Below are 12,947 nucleotides of genomic sequence, written 5' to 3'. Positions count from 1 at the left end.
CTAGGAACTATAAGTATCATACGTCACTCACCGGGTTCAGGGCAGTCTACAGCTTAGGATTTGAAATGAGCAGACGCTCATACTTTGGCTTGCAGATATGGAACCTCTATGTATTCAAAAAGTACACTAAAAGAGGGACGAAAGATACCAGAGGGACAGTCAAACTCATAGATCGAAAACAAACTGACAACGCCATGGCCAAAAATAAAAAGACAAACAGACAAATAATAGTACAGATGACACAACATAGAAAACTAAAGACTAAGAAACACTAACCCCACCAAAAACTGGGGGTGATCTCAGGTGCTCTGGAAGGGTAAGCACATGTGGCACCCGTCGTGTTGCTTATGTTATTACAAATCCGGTAAATAGTCTAATTCGGTAGGTCACATTCATGAAAAGGGAAGGTATTGTAGTCACGACATAAGGAACATACATGTATCAGATATCATCTGTGAAACGATTATTCCATAACAGTCAACCAACTCGTGATGGCGTCTGTAAAATTTACGAAAGGATGATTTCAACTTCACCATTTGGAACTCTTGGTTTAATATATAGCTTCCTTGTGAGCAGCAATCCTCTATCAAGGAAATCATGAAGGAAATACAAGCCAGGGAATATCATATCAATTGGGAGATATATACTCCGTATGCAGGCGCTGCTGGAATGTTGCTACATAGAAATGGAAAGTTCACAAGCTGAAATCATCTCTTGTCGTAAAGTTTTGTTTTCAACCGCCACTTATATTATATTTATTGTATGTAAACTTGTGTTCTGAAACCATATATGTCTTTAGGTGTAATACCACCATTGATTTTCCCCTATTAGTCTTTGTTAAATTTGCACTTTTCAAAAAATTGTGCAGAATTTATCTTTGTTTCAAATAAAGAAATACTTGGCATGAGTAAAGTTTGATCCTGTCCAGTACTATAGAAAAAATTTCACATAACATTTCATTGCATATAAGAAAATAACCATCACTGGAAGTTAACCAATCAAATTTTCCCCCTTTTTTAACCTGTATACAAGCTTTAGTAACCATGTAACCTCAAGTTTCCAAAATATTTCATAGAAACCCCAAATAAAAAAATAATGGTGCTTTGAAATACCCAAGATATATGTTTATGACCCAGAAATGTTTTACTGCAATGAAATGTAGGATCAATTACCTACAACTGTCAAATTCAAGGGAATATTTTTTTTCGACCTATTTTCGTATGCAACCGGATGTGACGTACTATGATTTGGTGGTATTACACCTAAAGAAGACTTTTTTGTTAAATAAACTGAATGTGACTTTTTTCCTTTGTTATACTGGTTATTTCAAGCATTCCTGTCAAGTTTTGTCATAATCAGTTCAATAGTTTGGGAAAAATCTAGTATAATGTAAGGCGACATCTGCAGCGATTCGAGCTAAATTTCTTCGAAAAATCCAAACCAAGCCGCATCATGATAGAATATAGTGTGGACCAATAAATGATCAAATATTTATCTCATCTGCCTACAAACAGTTGGATATGATACAAAAGATGACTTTAGGATGATAAATACTACCAATGGACCTCTTTGTCTTCCTTATAAGGTCTCTTTTGGTCCATTTATACCTCTCATTTCCTCAAAATTTCTACTTTATAGGCCAATAAATAAATATTTTGGGGTAACTTTCACTCATTTATGATAGAAATGTTATAATAAATGATAAATTGAAGTATTCAAGCTGAATGAACTATCCGTATAAAAGTTTACTGTCTCCAAGGAGGTTTCAATAAGTCCTTACGTAAAACTTAAATTTACGCCGCGTTCCAGAGAGGGACATAAAAAGCTTCTCTTTTGGTGAATAATTTGTTGTTACTGCTTTAAAAATAATTTCATTTACTTAAAACTATATATTTATTAAAGTATTTCTTAGGAAAAATTTTCTAGTATAGCAGAATATAAGAAAAAAGGAGAAAAAGCTCCCCAAAACTCTAAGTATGGCTTATTCTGTCAACTAATATTCATGGTAAAGTCCTATTTCAAGGAAATTTTCTCATAAAATGTGTTTTGGAGACTCAATCCACTCAGAATATTTCATTATTAGTAATATTTCACTTAAATAGCAAGAAATTTTAACACATGAGAGTACTCACAAGGTCAAATGTGCATGTACAGCTTCCCATATTAGGTGTAATACCACCATTGATTTTCCCCTATTAGTCTTTGTTAAATTTGCACTTTTCAAAAAATTGTGCAGAATTTATCTTTGTTTCAAATAAAGAAATACTTGGCATGAGTAAAGTTTGATCCTGTCCAGTACTATAGAAAAAATTTCACATAACATTTCATTGCATATAAGAAAATAACCATCACTGGAAGTTAACCAATCAAATTTTCCCCCTTTTTTAACCTGTATACAAGCTTTAGTAACCATGTAACCTCAAGTTTCCAAAATATTTCATAGAAACCCCAAATAAAAAAATAATGGTGCTTTGAAATACCCAAGATATATGTTTATGACCCAGAAATGTTTTACTGCAATGAAATGTAGGATCAATTACCTACAACTGTCAAATTCAAGGGAATATTTTTTTTCGACCTATTTTCGTATGCAACCGGATGTGACGTACTATGATTTGGTGGTATTACACCTTTAAAATAAACTGTTAACACAGAGAAATGTCTCGCCTATTTTTTATTTTGATAATGCAAATGTTGAAATTAAAATAGCAATATTTTAACATGTTAGTTATGCAAATATTCAAAATCAATGAACCATGACTGAAAGTACAGGGCTAAACAATCTCCATGGAGATAAGATGTGCCAATGCTAATACAACTGCATTCCAAATACTATTGACTTTTCATAAGTCGTTCCCTTAAGCCTTAAACAAACCTAAACACAAACATTAACCTGTAAACTATGTAAAAGTTTCAAAGTCAATGAACCATAATGAGGGGGTGGGGTTATATAATCTCCATGGAAATGAAACTTGCCAATGCCAATACATTTGCATACCAAATATCATTGACTTAACATTAGTGGTTAATCTTAAACTGACCTTAAATCACACTAATGCATGAAAACTAAGCAAAAGTTTCAAAGTCAATAGACCATGACTGAGGGGTAAGGACCAAATATTTTCCATGGAAATGAGATGTGCTAATGCTTATACAACTGCATACCAATTATCATTGACCTACCACTAACGGTTCCCCTTAAACTGACCTAATCACAAACTAATACATGAAAACTAAGCAAAAGTTTCAAAGTCAATAGAGCATGACTGAGGGGGCAGGGCCAAATAATCTTCATGGAAATGAGATATTACAAAGCTGATACAACTGCATACCAAATATCATTGATCTACCTCTAGTGGTTCCCCATAAAATGACCTAATCACAAACTAATACATGAAAACTAAGCAAAAGTTTCAAAGTCAATAGAGCATGACTGAGGGGTGGGGCCAAATAATCTCCATGGTAATGAGATGTGCCAATGCTAATACAACTGCATACCAAATATCATTAACCTACCACTAGTGGGTCACCATAAACTAGACCTAATCACAAACTAATACATTGATGACGCTGCCGGAAACAACATTCCTATGTCTCGCTTTTTGACTCCGTCAAAACGAGACAATAAACATCTTATTTATATACGTAGTTACTTTTCCAATATCCCAGAACTTGGGTAGACAACGGAGTCAGAAGGAAAACACACTCCCATTACAACCTCTTAGAATGTATATCAGTTATTGATTGAATCATTACATTTTGAGAACTTTTTGTGGACTTTACAAGCAGCAGTCTGGATAGCCAGGAGAGGAGTCATGTACATACACTTTGTAGATCTATATATATTTTTTTTGCTCAATGATTGAATTTAGTAGTATAAATCCCTGTATGATGACGAAGTTCAGGTGTAATTATGATCTGTGTATATGGCAAATCCCAAATACACTGTTTGGTAGTGCACCTGACAGTGGCGGAGCTACAGATTAGTTAACAGGAAATATCATATTGATAAAATTGTGAATGGAAATGGGGAATGTGTCATAGAGACAACAACCCGACCAAAGAGCAGAAAACAGCCCAAGGCCACCAATGGGTCTTCAACACAGTGAGAAACTCCCGCACCTGGGGGCGGGCTCTAGCTGCTCAGGAAATACATGACGTAAGCATGACGTAATAATTTGGTTGTGTATAGGTAACGGCTATTGTTACCTTAGTTTGACGTCGAGGTTTGGTAACGTAAAGCATGACGTATTTTAAACGTAATATTTACCTACTGGGCTTTTGAAAATACGTTGTAATGACGTTTTTATAACGTCGAACTTTTACGTATTTCACGACGTGCAATATACATAACGTTATTGAATTTAACAAACACGTCATAATAACGTTGTTCTGACGTAGATTTTTTACGTTAATCATTTCATAATTATAACGTCATTTCAACGTTTCCAACTAATACTGTTTTTTTGACGTCCACCTGACCTTAGTAATACGTTTTCTAATATTGTGTTACGTAATTTCGTCGTTAAATTTAAGTACTATTTGGTCGTGTTATAGTTAGAAAATTTATTTATAACTGTACGTAGTTTTTATTGATAGATTATTCATTGTTTTAACTTGGTGTGACACACAGTGTTATGAAATAATGTTTTGCATCTCTAAAAAACAAATTGAATGTACTTTCAACTGATAAATTATGTTCAGTGCATGTTTATCCGGTATTCATTAAGATCATAAATTATCGCTGATACTTAATACTTAAATCTAATGCCCATTATCATGATTATTGTGCATTGTACATATTTTATCTATAAAACTTTAAATAAACAACTCGCCTTTTATTCATTCACTAACATATTTCATAATTAACAAGAACAGTCAGGGACACTACTTGTACAAGTAATTTTGATTTACTTGAAGTGGTAATATCAATATACTTATATAAGTAAATTTGTAGGATACTTATACAAGTGTATTTTATTTACTTGTATAGTTAGATATTTTTTGGCTTAGTTATATGTCCCTTAGACATTCAGATTTTTTTACTTACATGTATTTAAGTAAAAAAGTCATCCTATCTTCTTTTCTTGAATTCTTAGGACTTTGCTCTAATAGAATTTTAAATTGTCTGTCCTTTGCAGATGTCTTTACTAATCATGTAAGTGTAATTTCATGGACAATGAAAATCTCACTTGTCTGTTATCTTCAGAACACTGCTCATTTACAAGCCCCAAAGGGACAATTTTTGAAGGCCTTGCGCAAATACAAAAAATGTACTTAAGATCTTTGCGGAATCAGTTTCTTTGTTGAATTAATGATATGAAACATTGAACTCTAATCAAAAATTATGAGCTAACCTGGTAAAAATCATTAAAGGCATGTTTTTACATCTCAAAACTTTAGAATTTTTGTGGGATTGTAAAAAAATTTACTTATACAAGTAAATTTTTGAGAAAATTAAGGGGAGACTATTCAAACATTTTAATTAACTTATATAAGTATATTTTTTTACTTCTTCAAGTAAATAAAGATTACTTGTACAAGTAGTACCCCTGACTGAATTATATCACTCGACCGTGCTTTGTTTTGAATTTGTTATCAATGGGAGCGCCTGTGAGACGAAATAGGTCATACATAAAATTCAAAATCGCGTTATCACACACGGAAAAGAACATGAGGAAGCTGAGGTATTTATCAATTAATTGAGCTATTGTATTTGATTAATTATCCATTTTTTAACTATATGTTTAAAGGACAATTATACAGTATTCTTTTTTGATTGAATTTTGGTGACTTTAAGTAGATATTACAACAAACACTGGATGATTTACAAAATACACAATATAATATACACGAAATCTTTCAAATAAACAATCATTATTTGATATATCACATGTATTACACATGAAATAATTATACTCTAGATAGTACATACATATTGATATAGAAATAGTTATGAAAATACAATGACAAATCAATTGCAACTGAGATATGTGTATGTAAAAGTATAATAAACCTGGTATTGCATATATTTGACATCCAAGTGAGAAAAACAGGATAAAATCAGCAAAATGAAAAATTGCAAATACAGCGAAATGAAATTAAAGGACATTCTGCAGCCTTGATATAACAATGTATAAAAAGCCATCAAAAATATATTAACAAAGATATCCCAGAGTTTATTTCATAATCTTTATTATCCTATCCTATTTTTGTATGACTTATTTTCAACCATCATTAGTGGTGAGTTTGTATGCATATATGTCCTTTACTAAGCAAAAGCAAGTACAAACATGTATGTTATACCTTCGCAGTATAGATGATATCATTTTTTATTACATCATGTCATGTATTATATTTTAGATTCTAACACGACGTTCTTCAAACGCTTTAAGTACACACCCGTGGTAAAATATGGATATATTGTTTGGGCTGTTCCGATCGTACTCCCGCGTCATATGCTTTTTTATGAATGAGCTACCCGACGTCATAGAACGATGACGTAAGAATATAAGCATTTTACGGGAAAATACACGCTTGTGAAACCGAAAATCATCACAACAAGGAAACGTAAACAAACGATGCTTAAATGTGTTATATTAGCCATTTTTTTGTATACATATAAGACATTTAAGTACAATTATCATTTAGATTTATCTAAACCTATCTGAATATGTTATTGTAAATAGTTTAAGCATGTCATTTATTCAGTTTGCTCCGGTCTTTTACGTCAATGTAATAGTGCGTTTATTTATGGGAACGGCAAATAATGCCTTCATCTAGAGCGCTTCGTTCCAAAACAATTGCCGTATTTGTCCTATTAGAATCGAAATAATTCATGGGGGCTTGAATATATAGTGATTTTACCACGGGTTGTCCCTTTATGCCGATATTTTACCCCTCGCTATCGCTCAGGGTAAAATATTTGTCATAAAGGGCCAACCCATGGTAAAATCACGATATATTCAAGTCCCCATGAATTATTTCTTAATTAATTACGAAGCTCATGATAGAAATTCCCCTAGACCAAAGACGTATCGAAATATAAGGTATGTTCAGTTTTGTTACATTTGTAAGTATAATTCTAATAAATAAATTATAACCCCCCTTTATCATGTTTATGCAATATCTATATGTAATGACTATGGCCAAATTTACAAAATCTCACAAAACGTGTTTAACCCCGCCGCGGATTACATAATATTGCAAGTTGTAACCACGTGGACCCCTTTAAACACATTATTATGTCATTAAAAGTCATAATAGTAAATGAATGGGGTGCTGTTCAATAAATCATTTTGATAGCCACCTTGAGCCTTCTGTTTCATGTAAGGTATTGGTTTCGAAGTTTCTTAGTACAAAGTAACAATCTTGGTGCCTCATAACCAGCTGATGACCGACATTTTCGTTGCAAATTGTTGTTTTGATTGGCAACAGGGTCAGTCAGTTACTTCCGGAGAAGAATAAAGGATAGAACAGGGGCGTGTTTTATTGGTCTCTTCTGTACATCTCCAGAATGTCTTCTGGTGAAGAATACAAAAAAATGAATCTGCACCTCTTCTGGAGATATTCTGTAGAAGAAGCAATAAAACAAAAATTCAATTTGCCGTCGAATATAGCAGAATATTTTTTATATGTTGGATGACATAAATGAAATTTACGATGATTTATTAGAAAATTAAGATACGTCAGTTCCGATTCGGTAAACATGACTGTAATGGTGCACGTGCTCTGTTTTGGCATTGATGTAATTTTACAATTAGTATAAAAACAAAGAAAATTGGTTGGAAGAAATCGCTGTGTTCGTGACATTTTTTCTTTATGCTTTCCTAACTAAATTTTGCTAAACAATTCCGCGGCTTAAAGCCCCGACCATTTGATTTCCATGAATAATCTTAAACTGTACAAGAATTTGTCAATTTTTTTCTGGTATATGATCGAAAATGACATCTTGTCTACCAAATTTTTTTAAAGTAACCAAACTGGATTATTTTTGTATAAAGCAAAGATATCGCAGAGTTCTCAAAATCTCTTTTCCCTGGTGGTCCTTGAGGAAAATCTGCTGCTCCTAACAATTATTTCTATTGCAAAATTTCGGTGGTAAAAACTTTCGGACCACCACAAGGTATACAAGGTCACGGCGTTTGTTTATGACTAAATCCGTTGGTTGTGTACTGATTAATACTTTATTCTGGGAGAACAAGATTTATTTCAGTGTTATTTGTAAATAGCTTTGAACAAACTTTCAGTATCTGCAAATACTCTTATTTCGGTGCTTTGTGTCTATTGTCTTACTGGTAGTTGTTTTTTTTTTTTTGTATCTCGTACCGATCTTTTGAGTTAATCTAAGGGAGCTACAATTTCATTTTTATGGGAGGGGCTAGGATGAAATTTGAAAAAAAGGCAGGACAGGAGTTTTGAGTAAAACAAAAAGGCAGGATGAGCAACTTGGCAAAAAATAAGGAAGGATGACAATTTCTGTAAAAAAAGTCGGGATAAACTAATAAAAAAAAAAAGGCAAGACCGAATAGAGTGAAAAAAAGGCAGGACAGAGATTACAACTAAAACAAAATGCAGGACAAAATTTTTCATCCTAGCACCCCATAAAAATCAAATGGTAGCTCCTTAATTGCAACTGGTTTTACAGTTGCTTTTATGTTGTACTGTCACACCACTGTCCCAGTTTAGGGGAGGGTTGAGCGCTCCGACAGACATGTTTAACCATGCCATATTCTTTATGTGCCTGTCCCAAGTCAGGAGCCTGTAGTTCAGCGGTTGTCTGTCGACTCATGTATGATTTTTTGTAAATTGTTTTGTTAAATATAATTAGACCGTAATTTTTTTTTTTGAATTGTTTCACATTTTTCATGTCGGGGCCTTTTATAGCCGACTATACGGTATGGGTTTTTTTCATTGTTGAAGGCCGTACGGTTGCCTACAATTGCTTACATCCATTTCACATTTTTCATGCCGGGGCCTTTTATAGCCGACTATACGATATGAGTTTTTTTTCATTGTTGAAGGCCGTACGGTTGCCTACAATTGCTTACATCCACTTCATTTGAATGTGGGTGGATAGTTGCCTCATTGGCAATCATACTACATCTCCTTATGTTCATACACCTGACTTTTTAACTCGTGATTTCCTGAACATAATGAAATATTTGTCACTGGACGTTAAAAATAAGCAACCAACAATCAATCAATTTAAACTTGTGTTAATCAAGGGGAAAACCATTTGATATTTTTTTTTTCGGTGGGGTGGGGGACAAGAGGATTTTAAATATGAATATGGTGGCCAAGTAAGAGCTGAAAAATAGGCATGATTAGCGACAGATTCAAATGAATAACTAATCCGCAAAATATCCTTCTACCCCCCTCCCCAGAATATCAAATAGTCGTCCCCTTACTGATATTGTCCGTGTAGTTCTTATATTTATCCAGCTTATCGTCCCTGCAGGGATGTCCTACTAAGGCTGCCATACCATAAAACGTTTATCACACAGCTCACATTCTATTATATCTGCATTCATAAATTGATTAATGTCATTTAGACTAATCGACGCCATGTTTGTTATGTGCCTCTGCCGTCTAAACTATCATTTAAAAGGAAGAGGTAGAAGAGAGCCAGAAGATCTTCCTAATGCAAAAAAACAGAAATGGACCTCTTCTGGCACTCTACCGAAGAACAAAAAAAAAAAAAAAAACACGCCCCTGGAGAGTAGATCAGTAGAGATAAAACCAGGACAGTTATTTTTGATAATTTTTCATCTGTAACATTTTTTTAACTCAACATATTGTCAAAATTTGAACTGCATAACATAGAACAGGATTATTTACTTAAATTCTTTGTAAATGAATAGAAATTAATAAGTTTAAAAAAAATAATTTCTGCAAAACACCTGTCTGACATAATATTTATATACGATTGTAAAGTTTAGGAAACAATCTTTCTATAAATCCATAATTTTACATATTTTTATTTTTCGTCTGTTCATGGTAAAAGAAAAAAATCTGCCAGACATTAGGCTTATGCGTCAGAACTTTGGAAGAAATTCGTTCAAAATTAAAATATAAAGTTAAGTATCTTCTTTGAAATGCATGTCTGGCATGCAATTTTTTCCCTTTGAAAAATTTGAAGTATAAGCTTTATGAAAATATAAAATTTTATAAACTTATGTTTCGTTAACCCTAAACAAATCTAATCTGCCAGGACAAATGTATCCTGTAATCTTTTTGATTCCTTTATTAAGGCATCTTTGATACAAAATGCAGAAATATCATATTATTATATTTTTATCATATTTTAAAGTAAAAATTTGGCAAGGACGGTAGCTGGTTACGTCTGAACTTGTCTTGTAAAGAAAATCGTTCTTAATCGAGATATAAAGTTAAATATCTTCTTAAAAATAACTGTCTGGCATGACATTGTTATTTCTTTTGCAGTTTAAGCTATCTTAGACATATGAAATTCAATTTATTTAAAAATCATTATTTTATGAATTTATGAAATTTTATTAATTTATATATATAATTATTCACACGCGTTACGTTTGCGTGAATTCGTCCTACGTTTGTGCGAACAAAAATCCACGTTTGCGAGATAAAACTCTTGTAAAATAAGGGGACACTGACAATTTGATGTTTTGTTTTGTTTTTGTTTTGTTTTTTGTTTTTTGTTGTTTTTTTTTTGAGAGGGGGGGGGGGGGGGGGGAGGGTATGAGAATTTTGAATATGAATATGCTGGCCTGGTAAGAGCTGAAAAAAATAAGCACGCACTGTTGTAATATAAAGTCCACCAATTTCTCTTTTTTTTACATTTTTCATCGGATATTTCATTATTTGTTTTTAGTTGGGATATCCGATTGAAAATGTTATAAATTAACAAGAAATTTGTGATTATATTTTATAAAACTACTGTTAAGCAGACGTTGTAACTTGTGTCTCAGAATTAAAACATTGCAAGCAAATATTTATCTTCATCCAGCTTATTGTCCCTACAGGGATGTCCTACAAAAACTGCCATACAATATAAACGTGTATCAAACAGCTCACATTCTATTATATCTGCATTCATAAATTTATCAATGTCATTTGGACTAAACGACGCCATGTTTGTTATGTCCCTTTGCCGTCTAATATATCTATTTAATAGGAAGAGGAAGAAGAGAGACAGAAGATCTTCCAAATGCAAAAACACAGAAATGGACCTCTTCTGCCTCACTACCGATAAACAAAACAAAAAAAAAACCATGCCATTGCACTCACCAATTGTCCACCCATAAACAATTTGAAAGTCCACTAGCAAGATGGACTTTATTATCTCTGAGACAGATAAAATTAAAAAGGTCCTTGATTTTTGATAGATATACTTGCCGAATAGATACTACATTGAAAATAGAAACATTTCCTGGAGATGCACAAAAAAATGTACAAATATAGAATTAGGACTGACTGATAATGTAAAGTGTTACTAACGGGAACAAATGAACATAACAATGATATTGATGAACGCAAATTAGAAAGACAGCAAATTCGTAACAAAATAAAGAAGTAAGTATGCTTCTGACATTTCCACACGTTCGTCGAAAATTATTCGCCAAGAACTACAGACAAATGGGGAAAGTCATCTTCTGCCATAAAACTTATAGATGGCTCCCGTAGATATATAAAGGCAACAGTAGTATACCGCTGTTCGAAATTCATAAATCGATTGAGAAAAAACAAATCCGGGTTACAAACTAAAACTGAGGGAAACACATCAATTATAAGAGGAGAACAAAGACACAACAGAAACACTAAAATGTAACACACACAGAAACGAACTTTAAGATAAAAATAGCCATTTTTCTGACTTGGTACAGGACATTTTAAGAAAAATCATATTCATGTATACTGTGTTTTATTCATGAATGTATTGTATACTTTGAATGTTCCTTTCAAGGATATTCACTGTATTTTATTCAAAACTTTTCTTTTACATAAATGTAGTGTTTTTTAATGTTTATATTATCGAATAAAGACTTCTCTAATATATATTTATCAATAAAAGAAATAAGAAGATGTGGTATGATTGTCAATTTATGTTCAAAACAAACGAAAAACAAATATGATAGACAACAACCAAAAAAGATAACTCATTTTCCCAAAAATAAAAACGTATAGATATGGGTATTTTTTTCCTTGATAAAAAAGTACAGCAACCGGTATTAGAGTGTAGGATAACAGCGATCATAATTGATTGGGGGTTTCCTTGATAATGTAGTATGTTCAATATTCATTTGTAGTTTTGCTGTCTATAATAGAATGATATGATGTACTGATATCACTGATAGAGAAAAAGACAAAAAGGTGGAAAATACTTGTACCAAGGGGACACTCAAAACTCACAACTTGTTTGAAATGATATATGTTTACTGCATGTTCTTCGTGTACTTTTATGCGGGGTATAAGCCAATTTATTTTTTTAGACCTGAACCGACCTCCCTTTCGGAGGAAGCCGGAGAGAACCACCGACCTTCAGCAGGAAAACGGATGCATTTTCAAAAATATATTCAACTTCAACCGGTGATCTCAATTTGAAATTTAGTACAATGTATTTGCACGGTTTCATAAACAAGAATGTGTATATTTAACGATCAAATTAGTTAGCAACGTTAAATAATATATTTAAAAAAAAATATCAATAAAGCGGAGATTTGTAGAAAGGCCCTAAACTTTATCCTCACATTTTTAAATTATGTCAGATGCTTTATGTTCAATGCACATTATTAATGATAAAGGCCAATAGCAGGATAAAATGTTCACAACATGTTTTGTATTGTGCTTATTGTAACATATTTAAAATACATGTTCATCGGATTTTAATGATTTTTTTAAGAATAAGGAAAAGTGGTATGATTGTCAGTAAGACATCTATCCATTAAAGATCAACAGACAAGGATGTG

The 12,947-nt window shown here is 32.6% G+C and overlaps 1 protein-coding gene across 1 annotated transcript in view; it reads right to left on the bottom strand.

Moving 5' to 3' along the window:
* The window catches only part of LOC127714015 (BTB/POZ domain-containing protein 6-like), a 160,064-nt gene extending 152,612 nt beyond the window's left edge, over positions 1 to 7,452 (bottom strand). The window contains exon 1 of the mRNA XM_052219964.1: positions 7,310 to 7,452. The gene's annotated coding sequence lies outside the window, so the exon portion shown is untranslated. The remainder of the gene's footprint in view (positions 1 to 7,309) is intronic.
* Positions 7,453 to 12,947: the final 5,495 nt, after the last annotated feature.

The sequence above is a fragment of the Mytilus californianus genome, unplaced genomic scaffold (genome assembly GCF_021869535.1).
Source record: "Mytilus californianus isolate M0D057914Y unplaced genomic scaffold, xbMytCali1.0.p SCAF_9, whole genome shotgun sequence".
Classification (NCBI taxonomy): Eukaryota; Metazoa; Mollusca; class Bivalvia; order Mytilida; family Mytilidae; genus Mytilus; species Mytilus californianus.
Note: the sequence above shows the minus strand (reverse complement) of the source record. Positions and strands in the feature narration are given on the sequence as shown.